The sequence below is a fragment of the Hyperolius riggenbachi genome, chromosome 8, assembly GCF_040937935.1.
Source record: "Hyperolius riggenbachi isolate aHypRig1 chromosome 8, aHypRig1.pri, whole genome shotgun sequence".
Taxonomy (NCBI): Eukaryota; Metazoa; Chordata; class Amphibia; order Anura; family Hyperoliidae; genus Hyperolius; species Hyperolius riggenbachi.
The window spans coordinates 257,461,160-257,474,623 of NC_090653.1; the positions used below are offsets into that span (position 1 = coordinate 257,461,160).

Sequence of the window (13,464 nt, forward strand, 5' to 3'; positions counted from 1 at the left end):
TGCACTTAACAAGAGACCGCTTTTCACCAGTAAATGCACATAATGACAAACAGCCAGTGTCCCCAGTATATGTAGCCAGGGATATATGTGCCCAGTATATGTAGCCAGAGGTATATGTGCCCAGTATATGGAGCCACGGGGTATATGTGCCCAGTATATGGAGCCAGAGAGTATATGTGCCCAGTATATGGAGCCAGGGAGTATATGTTCCCAGTATATGGAGCCAGGGGGTATATGTGCCCAGTATATGGAGCCAGAGGTATATGTGCCCAGTATATGGAGCCAGAGGTATATGTGCCCAGTATATGGCGCCAGGGGGTATATGTGCCCAGTATATGGAGCCAGGGGGTATATGTGCCCATTATATGGAGCCAGGGGGTATATGTGCCCAGTATATGGAGCCTAGGGGGTATATGTGCCCAGTATATGGAGCCAGGGGGTATATGTGCCCAGTATATGGAGCCAGGGGGTATATGTGCCCAGTATATGGAGCCAGAGGTATATGTGCCCAGTATATGGAGCCAGGGGTATATGTGCCCAGTATATGGAGCCAGGGGTATATGTGCCCAGTATATGGAGCCAGGGGGTATATGTGCCCAGTATATGGCGCCAGGGGGTATATGTGCCCAGTATATGGAGCCAGAGGTATATGTGCCCAGTATATGGAGCCAGGGGGTATATGTGCCCAGTATATGGAGCCAGGGGTATATGTGCCCAGTATATGGAGCCAGGGAGTATTTGTGCCCAGTATATGGAGCCAGGGGGTATATGTGCCCAGTATATGGAGCCAGAGGTATATGTGCCCAGTATATGGCGCCAGGGGGTATATGTGCCCAGTATATGGAGCCAGGGGGTATATGTGCCCAGACAGTATATGGAGCCAGGGGGTATATGTGCCCAGTATATGGAGCCAGGGGGTATATGTGCCCAGTATATGGAGCCAGGGGGTATATGTGCCCAGTATATGTAGTCAGGGGTATATGTCCCCAGTATATGTAGGCAGGGGTATATGTGCCCAGTATATGGAGCCAGGGGGTATATGTGCCCAGTATATGGAGCCAGGGGGTATATGTGCCCAGTATATGGAGCCAGGGGGTATATGTGCCCAGTATATGGAGCCAGGGGCAGGGGGTATATGTGCCCAGTATATGGAGCCAGAGATATATGTGCCCAGTATATGGCGCCAGGGTGTATATGTACCCAGTATATGGAGCCAGGGGGTATATGTGCCCAGTATATGGAGCCAGGGGGTATATGTGCCCAGTATATGGAGCCAGGGGTATAGGGACCCGAGTGAGTGAAAGGGGACCCCCCCCCCTCTAGCCGCCACCGCCGCCACCTCCTCAGCTTGCAGCAGCGTCAGACCTCGATCAGCGATCGACCCGACCAATAAGAGGGCGCCGGACACACACGCTCTATGTGCGGAAGTGATGTCACTTCCGCATATCAGTGCGGCGTGCTAGGTCTTAGCGCCCGCACTACTGGTCGCCGCCTGATCGAGGTCTGACGCGGCGGCGCCGGAGGCCAGAGGGAGGGAGAGCAGCGGCCACAGGGGGAGAGCGCCCAGAAGGATCTAGGAAGCCGGTGATCGCGCTGGTTACCGGCTTCTAGCAGTGACATCCTTCTGCCTGGCGCCCCCCAATCAGGCACTCTCATCGGCGCCCCGTTCAGCAGAACCAGCTGAACGGGGCAAGAAACGGCCCTGACTGTATATATAGTTTTCTCCTGAAAATGTATTTAATTCACCCTAAACTTTACTGCCATCCTTTAAATCGATACATTTCTTGTTTTAAAATGTTAATACTGTATGTCGGATAATGCACCAGCATAGAAAGGACTAGTGTGATTTAAGTTATAAAACATATTTTCCTTATGAATTTTTTATGGTATGCGTGACTAGGGGTGTGCTGGGGGTGTGATTAGGGTTGTGGGAAGGGTGTGGCTTAAGTGTCCATTTTTCTTATCTAAAAAAGTTGGGAGGTATAGGAACAGAGGTGACACAGTGTGGGGAGGGGGGCAGTGAAGGCACAAGGGAACAGAGGTGACACAGGGGGGTACACTGGAGGCACAGGGGAACAGAGGTGACACAGAGGGGGACACCGGAGGAACAGGAGAACAGAGGTGACACGGGGGGGGGGGGGGGGGAGCACTGGAGGCCCAGGCAAACATATAGGGGGTGCAGGAGACAGAGAAGGCACAGTGTTTCACTTATGGACAGATTCAGGTTAAGAACAAACCTACAGTCCCTATCTCGTTCTTTAACTTTGGACCTGTATTTAGACTTTTGCAACAACATTTGAAATTAAGCTCAGTTTCCTCCCATGTATCTGGATTGCTTCTGAGATGTTTCTACACCTTGACTGGAGCCCAATGGTAAATGAAATTGATTGGACATGCACTGTAAAGACACTCAACTCTCTATAAATGACACCAGGGGCGTAGCAATAGGGGTTGCAGAGGTAGCGACCGCATCGGGGCCCTTGGGCCAGAGGGGCCCCGAAGCACCCTCCCTCGACTGCAGTATTAGCTCTCTATTGGTCCTGTGCTCATAATAATCACTTCTATAGATACTTTGAATAGTGGTGATCACTAACAAACTGTTTCCCATCCTTTTCTTGCACCTCTGACACTGTAGTTGCCCTTGGCAGGTTTTGGTGCGCTGTATCAATTATTATATATAGAGTGCTTGGGGGGCCCCATGTAAAACTTGCATCGGGGCCCACTGCTCCATAGCTACGCCACTGAATGACACCATACCCTACGGTATAATGCATATCAGAGCAAATACCAAGCAATCAGGTCAAAGGAACTGGCCGCAGAGCTCAGAGACAGGATTGTAGCAAAACAAAAATCTGGGAAAAGCTTCAAAAAAACATTCTGCTGCTCTGAAGGTTGCCAAGAGCACAGTGACCTCGTTAATTCACAAATAGTTTGGCACAACCAGGACTCTTCCAAAAGCTGGTCACATGGCCAAACTGAGCGATTGAAGGAGAAGAGCCTTAGTGAAAGAGATGACCAAGAACCTGATGATGATTCTGAGCGCCAAAAGTCCTGTGTGGTAGAGATGGCCTGAACGGTTCGCCCGGCGGGTAGTTTGCGCGAAAATCAGCTACCCGCGGCGGGTAGCGGACACATAGCACATTCGACCTGGCTCCTATACCTCGTCATTGGGCTAAACGTTAACCCTCTACATCACAGTCAGCACACACATGGCAGCCAATCAGGCTGCACTCACCCACGGATCCCCCCCCCCCCCCCCCCATAAAACGCTGCAGCGTCGGCATGTTCTCACTCTGCTGATCTTGCTATAATGAGAGGAAAGGAGAGACATTTGGAGATAAGGAAAGCGTTAGTTAGGCTGTTGTTATCTTGCTCCTCGCTCAATGTTGCTGCTGAAAGCACATTGTATTACCATATCATTGCATATTTTTTCACTGCGTTTGTGATTTAACTTACAAAAGCATAGCTGTCTCTGTGGGTGACACTGCATAGATAGAGGCCACAGACATTTGCCAGCCATGCCAGCTGGGATTTGTAGTCCCACACTGACAGCACGTTGTTGTTAGCTTGCTCCTCGCTCAATGTTGCTGCTGAAAGCACATTGTATTACCATACCATTACCATACCATTGCATACCTTTTCACTGCATTTGTGATTTAACTTACTAAATCATAGCTGTCTTTGTGGGTGACACTGCATATAGTTACAGCCCACAGACAATTGCCAGGCCAGCTGGGATTTGTAGTCCCACCACTGGCAGCATGCTCTATTATACCAGTGTATACCTTTCCTCTTTACCTGTGTGACAGCACTCTCTATTATACCAGTGCATACCTTTCCACTGTATTTGTGATTGAACGTACTATACCATAGCTCCCTTTGTGGGTGACACTGCATACAGCCCACAGAGAGTGTGTGTGTGTGTGTGTGTGTGTGTGTGTGTGTAGGGGTGTGAGACAGACACTGCATACAGGCCAGGCCACAGTCATTGCTGGGCCTTGCAGTTGGGATGCGAAAGTTTGGGCAACCTTGTTAACCAACATGATTTTCCTATATAAATCGTTGGTTGTTATGATACAAAATGTCAGTTAAATCTATCATATAGGAGACACAAACAGTGATATTTGAGAAATGAAATGAAGTTTATTGGATTTACAGAAAGTATGCAATAATTGTTTAAACAAAATTAGGCAGGTGCATAAATTTGGGCACCACAAAAAAGAAATGGAATCAATATTTAGTAGATCCTCCTTTTGCAGAAATTACAGCCTCTAAACGCTCCCTGTAGGATCCAATGAGAGTCTGGATTCTGGTTGAAGGTATTTTGGACCATTCCTCTTTACAAAACATCTCTACTTCATTCAGGTTTGATGGCTTCCAAGTGTGGACAGCTCTCTTTAACTCGCACCACAGATTTTCAATTATATTCAGGTCTGGGGACTGAGATGGCCGTTCCAGAACGTTGTACTTGTTCCTATGCATGAATGCCTTAGTGGATTTTGAGCAGTGTTTAGGGTTGTTGTCTTGTTGAAAGATCCAGCCCTGCCGCAGCTTCAGCTTTGTCACTGATTCCTGGACATTGGTCTCCAGAGTGGAATCCATGCATCCCTCAACTTTGACAAGATTCCCAGTCCCTGCACTGGCCACACAGCCCCACAGCATGATGGAACCACCACCATATTTTACTGTAGGTAGCAGGTATTTTTCTTGGAATGCTGTGTTGTTTTTCCTCCATGCAGAATGCCCCTTGTTATGCCCAAATAACTCAATTTTAGTTTCATCAGTCCACAGTACCTTATTCCAAAATGAAGCTGGCTTGTCCAAATGTGCTTTTGCATACCTCAAGCGGCTCTGTTTGTGCTGTGGGCGGAGAAAAGGCTTCTTCTACATCACTCTCGCATACAGCATCTCCTTGTGTAAAATTTTGATGACATGACCAGAGTAAAGCCTGATATACACATTCAATTTTGATTGGCCGATTTTACCAGTTACATCAAGTATGAGAGCTTACCCACGCAATTTCATATTATTCAAACTCTGTTGGCCCTCATGCTACATGGAGGTGATACGTTTGGTGAGTGATTGGACAATCATAATTAGATGAGTGTACCAGGCTTAGGCCTCTTTTCCACAGGCAGTTGATAGGCAGTGAAATGCCTCTCAAATGCTCACAACTGCTCACTACTGCGTGGTTACAGCTCACTACTGCCTGGTGGTAACTGCTTGCTGAGCACACAGCTCAACAGTCCGTGGAAAAGAGACCTTAAAGTGGAACTGAAAGGTCTATAAAAATAAGTTTCACTTACCTGAGGCTTCTGCCAGCCCCCTGCAGCTGATCTGTGCCCACGCCGTAACATACCGATCCTCCGCTGCCCCCACCATGGTTCACTTTTCTTCACGCACTGGAAGCCAACTTCTAAGTCGACCTCCACTGCACCTGCGTTTCCGGTGCCAGGAGAATCCTACACCCACTGCACGAAGTGAAAGTGAGCCGCGGCGTGGGAACGGAAGATCGGTAAGTAACGTCGCGGGCACAGGTCGGCTGCAGGGGGTGGCAGAAGCCCCAGGTAAGTAAAACTCTTATTTTTTTTACCTTTCAGTTCCGCTTTAAGCCTCATGCTCTCAGAATGTGACTGCTGCAGGTGTTTGGATAGCATCTTTCCAAATTCTCTAACTGCAAGTGGGAAGGCACAGTCTAAATCTCTGAGAAGAATGCAGCCTACCGCACTGACAGTCTGTGATACAGAAAATGGCCAATGTTTGGGCTCCTCCTGATCAGAAGCGTTAGAAGTCATGTAACTTCAGCTAATCCAGAAGTTTCTGCATGGACAGAAACAGTGCCTGCCACTGAGTGGTGCAGCATTGTAAAATTCATTGGGCTTGATTCACTAAGACAAATAGCATGCCTTATCAAAGTTAACATGCCTTAGCAGAGTAGCATATCGAGCGCTATGGACTTATGCCACACAATCAGTGTCAAATACACAGCTGTGTGTGTGTGTGTGTGTGTGTGTGTGTGTGTGTGTGTGTGTGTGTGTGTGTGTGTGTGTGTGTGTGTGTGTGTGTGTGTGTGTGTGTGTCACTGGGCTGTGTACTTTAACATACACACACAGATATCCTATATAGTACTTTCAATCACAAATACAGTTGCAAGCTAAGCACTATGCTTGCAATAGTTAGAATAGTATAGTAGAACTACAAGGGCCAGCAACTGACTGTGGCCTGTATGCAGTGTATAACCCACACAGATATCAATAACAGATGCAGTTGGAAGCTAAGCACAGCTTATGGTGATAGACAGTGTGCTGGATTGTAATAGATAGAAGAGGATAGTAGAACTGCAAGACCCAGCAATTACTGTAGCCTGCCCTGTATGCATTGTCTGACACACACACACACACACACACACACACACACACACACACACGACGCGTACCCTCGTATGCAGAGGACGTGAGGTCAGAGAAAGGGCGGAAGTACCACAAGGGTACTACCGCTGAACCGCCTGCTGCCCGGCCTCAACGCGTCACTCTGCTACTCGGACTCCTCCTCCTCCTCACTCCACTGCCAGTGCCAGGCCAGCCACCAAGTACTATTTAACTTGCTTTAAACTTTTTTTATGGGGAAGCGGGCAGAGGGGGGAGCGCTAGCGGAGGGGGTGGGGGGAATTTTCGACCCCCCCCCCCCCCCGGCGATCGGGGCATGCTCCCCCCTTATGCCTGCGACCCCATAGGGCCCCCAAAATGGGCATGTTCGGGGGTCCCATTGACTTCCATTGAGTTCGGCGTTCGGGCCGAACATGCCGAACATCTGGCCCATGTTCGGCCTGTTCGGCCCGAACCCGAACATCCAGGTGTTCGCCCAACACTAGCCACAGCATAGGTGGCCAGGCATAGATGTAGCCAGTAATAGGTGGTCGCAGCATAGGTAGTCAGGGATAGGTGTAGCCAGTAATAGGTGGCCGCAGGATAGGTAGCCAGGGATAGATGTAGCCAGTAACAGGTGGCCGCAGGATAGGTAGCCAGGGATAGGTGTAGCCAGTAGTAGGTGGCCGCAGCATAGGTAGCCAGGGATAGGTGTAGCCAGTAGTAGGTGGCCACAGCATAGGTAGCCAGGGATAGGTGTAGCCAGAAGTAGGTGGCCGCAGCATAGGTAGCCAGGGATAGGTGTAGTCAGTAACAGGTGCAGCCAGTATAGAGAGCCAGGTGGGGGGGAGGGTGGACGTAGCAGCGGGTTAAACAAGAATCACAGAGGATGTACGTTGTAGCATCTAGGCTGTGGATTTGAAGCATTCATTAACTCAAGTCAGATTTGTATTGTGGAGTACCCACTAAGTCCGTCAAGACAATGTGAGTGTGATTGCTTTGCTTTTATGTGTGGTTAAGCGTGTATGGTCAGCTGCAGTGCAGTTTCTAGGCTAAAATGCACCCAGGGCGAGGGTGTAAAAATTGCGCCCCCCCCCCGCCCAAAGCAAGGTATGGGTGCCCGCAGTATAGGTTAGCCAGGTCTAGTTGCACTCAGTATAGAATCCCCCCGTATAGGTAGTCCAGAATAGGTACCCCAGTATAGGTAGCCAGCTATAGGTCCCCCCCAGTATAGGTAGCTAGGCATAGGTGAGCCAGTACAGTTGCCTGCGGTATAGGTTAGCCAGGAAGGTGCCTCCAGTATAGGTAGCCAATAGTTGCCCCCAGTATAGGTTAGATACGCAGGCGCCCCTGGTATAAGTTAGATAGGTAGGTGCCCCCAGTACAGGTTAGCTAGGTGGGTGCCTCTAATATAGGTAGCCAGAATAGTTGCCCCCAGCATAGGTTAGATAGGTATATGCCACCAGTATAGGTTAGTTAGGTAGGTGCCTCCAATATAGGTAGCCAGTATATTTGTCACTTTTATAGGCTAGGTAGGTAGGTAGGTGCCCCCAATACAGGTTGGATAAGTTAATGTTCCCACTATAGGTTAGATAGATAGCTGCCCCCCAGTATAGGTTAGATAGGTAGGTGCCCCCAGTATAGGTTAGATAGGTAGGTGCCCCCCAGTATAAGTTAGATAGGTAGCTGCCCCCCAGTAAAGGTTAGATTAGGTAGCTGCCCCCCAGTATAGGTTAGATTAGGTAGCTGCCCCCCAGTATAGGTAATATAGGTAGGTGCCCCCCATTATAGATTATATAGGTAGGTGCCCCCCATGATAGGTTAGATAGGTAGAGGGAAATTCCTGTCGGCAGGTGGAGCTGTGGAGTGCAGAGGAACAGCTTCTCTGCCCTGCCACAGATGCCAGACAGGAATTGCACGAAGGGAAGAAACGCAGGGCAAGATGGCCCTGAAAGAGAGAGAGATCAAAGCGACAGAGGGTATGTGTGTCCACCAATCTAGTCGCCACCCTGCGACGATGAACACACAACCAGGAAGATAAGGTGAGAAGGCAATCGCCAGAGATGGCGGTAGCTAACAGCGACACAAGACCGAATAAGCACAGATGAGGAATGTATGTATGTCCACCAATCTAGCCGCCAACCAGGCTCCTTTTCGGGCAGACCCAGGAAACGGAGACCCAGGAGGGGTAAGGGTGGCAAATCGACCACCGGCCTATCAGATCCAGACACGTCAGGAGAAACAGAAATTCCGATAATCAACTTATCCAGTAAAGAGCTCACGGAGAGCGAAGTTAGTCTTTTGTCTAGGGGGCTGTCATTTTGCCCCTTTTCCAAATTCGACAGATTTACCTTTGAGGTGGATGTATTTAAATTTGAAAGAATGCTCAAACTGAGACAGTTCTTTGACCAGAAACACACCACTGACACCCCCCTTGCACCCACCAATCCCCTGAGATTACGGAGTGAATGGACACCACCAGGTACGTTCAATACTATTGAATGTTTTTCTCAGACTGTCAGGGGGCAGGTTGATATGCTTGGTACTAAATCTGAAAGTAGGTATTATAATCTATCTAGGAATGAATGCACAGCCCTTAAATATTTGGTAGATAATAGGGAATTAATTATTAAACCTGCAGATAAGGGGGGTGCAGTGGTGGTGTTGAACTATAGCGATTATCGTGCTGGAATGATGGACATGCTAGCGGATGGAACAAGTTATGTACCCATCCCTGGGGATCCTACCTCCTCCATTGTGCTAAAGGTTAAGGCACTGGTGGATTTGGGATTGTCCAATGGATGGATTGACGAGAGTTTGGGTGAGTTCCTGGTCAATGATTTTCCACAGATACCAGTTATATATGGTCTCCCAAAAGTGCATAAGGGCACCTCTCCTCTGAAATATAGACCCATAGTATCTGGTACAAATTCGGTGACACAACCGTTGGCTCGTCTGGTTGATCAAATACTGCAGCCTTTCGTCAGAGAATTACCAGCGTATGTTAAAGATACTGATGACTTTTTGAAAAAATTGGCGTCCTTGGAAGCGCAGGGGGAGAATGTGTACTTGTGTACCATGGATATTTCTTCCCTATATACTTGTATCCCTAATCAGGATGGCATTGCAGCCACCAGACACTTTTTGCTCAATTGGACTGAGTCTGATGTTCACCAAAGATACATTCCCACTGAATTTGTCACGAGTTGTTTGGACTTGATCCTAGACAACAATTATTTCAAATTTGAAAACAGGTGGTTTAGACAATGCAGGGGAACCGCTATGGGAAGTTCGGCTGCCCCTGCTTTTGCAAATCTTTTTGTGGGTTTCCTGGAGGAAACCATGATTTTTCCGAGTGTTCTGTTCCAGGAGGGTGTCGTCAAGTGGCTTAGGTTCATTGACGACATCTTCCTGGTATGGAAAGGTGACAAGAACGCACTTACAGCGTTCATCCAGGGTTTGAATAATCTAACCAGTGGGATTGTATTTAATCCTGAGTGGTCCCAGACGAGTGTCACGTTTTTGGACGTGCGTATCATCAGGGAGGATTGGGGCTTCCGCACGACCCTATACCAAAAACCGACTGATCGCAATAGTCTATTGCGGTATGAGAGTTTTCATCCGGAACATTTGAAAAATTCTCTACCTGTATCCCAATACCTGAGAGTGTTACGCATATGCAATGATCCCACGGATCGAGCAATCCAGATCAATCTGATGACGCGCAGGTTCAGAGACAGGGGATATCCACAGGAAGTTCTTGATATGGCTCTTGTGAAGGCAGAGGACAGACTAAGAGGAGTTGACCGGCGCGGTTCGGTTCGAGAAACGGGTATCCCCTTTGTACAAACGTTTCGCTCAGTATCAGGGGGAATACAGCGAATTGTTGACACACATTTACCGATCTTGACGACGGACAGGTTACTCCCTGACCTAGTCAAAAGAAAGCCTATGCATTCATATAGGGCATGCCCAAATCTGAGATCCAGGTTGGTTGAGGCTGACCCTTGGAGAAAATACGCCAGACCCCCAATTACACTGTCCAAAAAAAGGGGATGTTTTAAGTGTTATAAGTGTAATGTATGCCCAGTTTTAAATACAGGGGGGTATTTTGTGCACCCCCATACGTGCCAAAGGTTTGACATTAAGCAATATTTGAATTGCGATTCTGACTATGTGGTGTATCTCTTGAAATGTCCCTGTGGTCTAGCCTATGTGGGCAAGACCACGGGGCCATTCAAGAAACGCTTTCAGAAGCACCGGAGTGATATTAAAGTGGCACTGGAGGCAGAGATAAAAGGGAGGAAACCAGATGCCACCAAACCGGTGGCACTTCATTTTCTGGAAGCAAAACACAATGTGCAGTGTCTAAGGGGCATGGCGATTGAACAAGTACTGGCCCCCAGAAGAGGGGGGGACAGGAAAAAACGCTTACTTCAGAGAGAGGCATTTTGGATCTTCACATTAAATACGGTAAAACCGATGGGCCTCAATAGTAACAGTGGTCTGGCATGTTTTTTAGGTGAGCGATGAGGTGACCTAACGCTTATTTCGGTGTATTATAGTCTTTTCATATTTTGTTGCAACAGATTGTTTTTAACTTTTAATGTGTAACTTATATGTTTTTTTTATTTAACAGGGATTATCACGTGCACTTCACTAATCCATGATTACCCCTATTTTCAACATCAGAGTATATCGGTCCTGGCTCTTCGATGACTGCGTTGTCAATCTGGGTGGTATGTAACACATATCCATTTACTTTAGGCTTTGCTGTGCTGTGGCAGTGGTTCAAAAACTTAGCATGAACAGCTTTACATACTGGGTTATATTACCATTTTTTTTAGCGTGTTTATGTAACAGCACCATGGTAACGGGTGGGCGGCATGTGAGTTCCTTTAGGAACCTCCCCCAGCCTGTCCCATGATGGCCTGAAAGAGAATGTTGCGCATTATGGGTTGATATATGCGCATCTGACCATCCTTGCTGGTTACCCTGGAGATTCGTGACGCGATGCGTACGTTGCGACGCATCATACAACGTCAAGCGCACATTGTGACGCATTACATGTTAATTTCGTATCTGCGGTTTGGCTCATATTGCGGCGCATCGTGTAACGCGATGCGTACGTTGCAACGCATCATATGGCGTCATGCGTACATTGTGACGCATCGTACGTCAATTGTGTACATGCAACATAGCCCACAATGCGACGTAACGGTCGCATCCCCTTAGAGATTGCTATGGCAACAGGGGCGGGCCATGCGAACGCGCGTGACGCGTTCGGCTACACAGTCACATACATGATTACCAGGGAGGTGGTCACACCTTCCAAAGCAAGTAAGGTTGGTTGGATATGCTGTTTCATATGAACACCATGCTGGGACATGCAGTGCATCGGAGTGTCATAGGAGTGATTGACAGGCTGATAGACCTATTGACATTTAGGCAATGCAATTGAATTGCAAATAGACATTTTTGAATTGTAACAGCTATTTGAATTGTAACAGTTTTGTGATTGATGGAACCACCCATCGGAGTGTCATAAGATTGATTGACAGGTCGGTAGACCTATTGACATTCAGGCAATGCAATTCAATTGCAAATAGACATGTTTGAATTGCAACAGCTATTTTGAATTTAACAGCTTTGTGATTGATGGAACCGCCCAGGGGTTGTTCCAAAAGGATTAGGGGGTATATCTATAGTTGTATACTGGTTTGACAAGGTGTATGTCTTATCTGCTATCTGTCTTGACAAAGGGGACCCTGCGTGGCCCCGAAACGTGCGTCGACCTAAGCAGGTCAGACCGTGTCTGCACATGTATGTGATGGGAGAATAAATACTTCACGTTTATTGCTTCTACGGTTTGTGTGCGGACTCTTTCATGAAAACAACCTGCGACGGCGGACACACAACAGAGGAAACCAAGTGAGAACGCAATCGCAAGAGAAGCGATTGTGAAAGAGAATGAGCACAGGGATAGAATGTATGTATGTGCCCCAATCTAGTCGCCAACCCGCGACGGTGCACACACAACAGCAGAAACGAAGCAGGAACGCAATCACAAGAGAGGCGATTGCCAGAGGTGACACAAGGCTTAAGCAAGACAGGGCATGAGAGTAGCAAAGGCACAGCAATAGTACAATGAGAAGATAAGGAAAATAACAAACGCTAACTAAACGCGAACACCACACTCATTCGTAACAGCGAACGCATTTACTGCGCGGTCTCCGCATGTTAAGCACAACAGAGACAAGCAGGCCTAACTAACCACCGACAGACAAACATGAAACAGCGCTTGCTTAACGGTTACCTCACCGAGCCTCCAGCAAGCGTTCGTATCAGACAAGACAGATACACGAAAACAGGAATAAGTGAGAGATACGTACCACCGCTCTTTCCGCCAGAGCGAGTGCGATCCAAGTAAGGCAACAGAGCTTGCAGGATCCTCTGCTCTTTCCGCCAGAGCAAGTGCGATCCAAGTATAGCAGGATAGCTTTAGCAGGATCCACTGCTCTTTCCGCCAGAGCGAGTGTGATCCAAGTATAGAAACAGAGTGAGCTGAATCCACTGCTCTTTCCGCCAGAGCAAGTGCGATCCAAGTACAGCAAGAGAGACAGAACAGCCAATACAAATAATACAATCCTGACTGCTCTAGCAAGGATGCCTAGCGCAGTCCCAGGAATACTCTAAGCTAATCTTCAAACAATCAGCACGGCTGACACTCCAGGAGTGTTTCACAGGAAAAACCCTTATGACCAGCGAAGTACTGTGGAATCACATAGTATATATAGAGCCAGCCTACAAAGGATGTGGCTAGGCAATTTGCATGATAAACGGATGCAAATTCCTCAGCAGCAGCAAGCTGCAAAAACTGACAAAAGGTCTCTTTTCCAGAGACCTGAAGAATGCAGACCTGAACAGTGGTCAAAAAACTGCCTGGCTGCGCAGGCAGCTGAGCGGATCATTAAACTGCCCCAGTTACAGGTTAGGTAGGTGCCCCCCATGATGGAGGGGGGAGCTGCAGCTGCGGGGAGGGCAGCCCGACCTCTCCCTCCCTTCCTCTCCCCGGCCGCCCTCTGTGCTCCCCCCTCGG

General features: G+C 48.2%; 1 protein-coding gene across 1 annotated transcript in view; it reads left to right on the forward strand.

The window, feature by feature from the left end:
- The window catches only part of LOC137527784 (leucine-rich repeat neuronal protein 1-like), a 67,450-nt gene that overhangs the window by 4,310 nt on the left and 49,676 nt on the right, over positions 1–13,464 (forward strand). Inside the window, exon 2 of the mRNA XM_068248680.1 lies at positions 11,005–11,104. The gene's annotated coding sequence lies outside the window, so the exon portion shown is untranslated. The remainder of the gene's footprint in view (positions 1–11,004; positions 11,105–13,464) is intronic.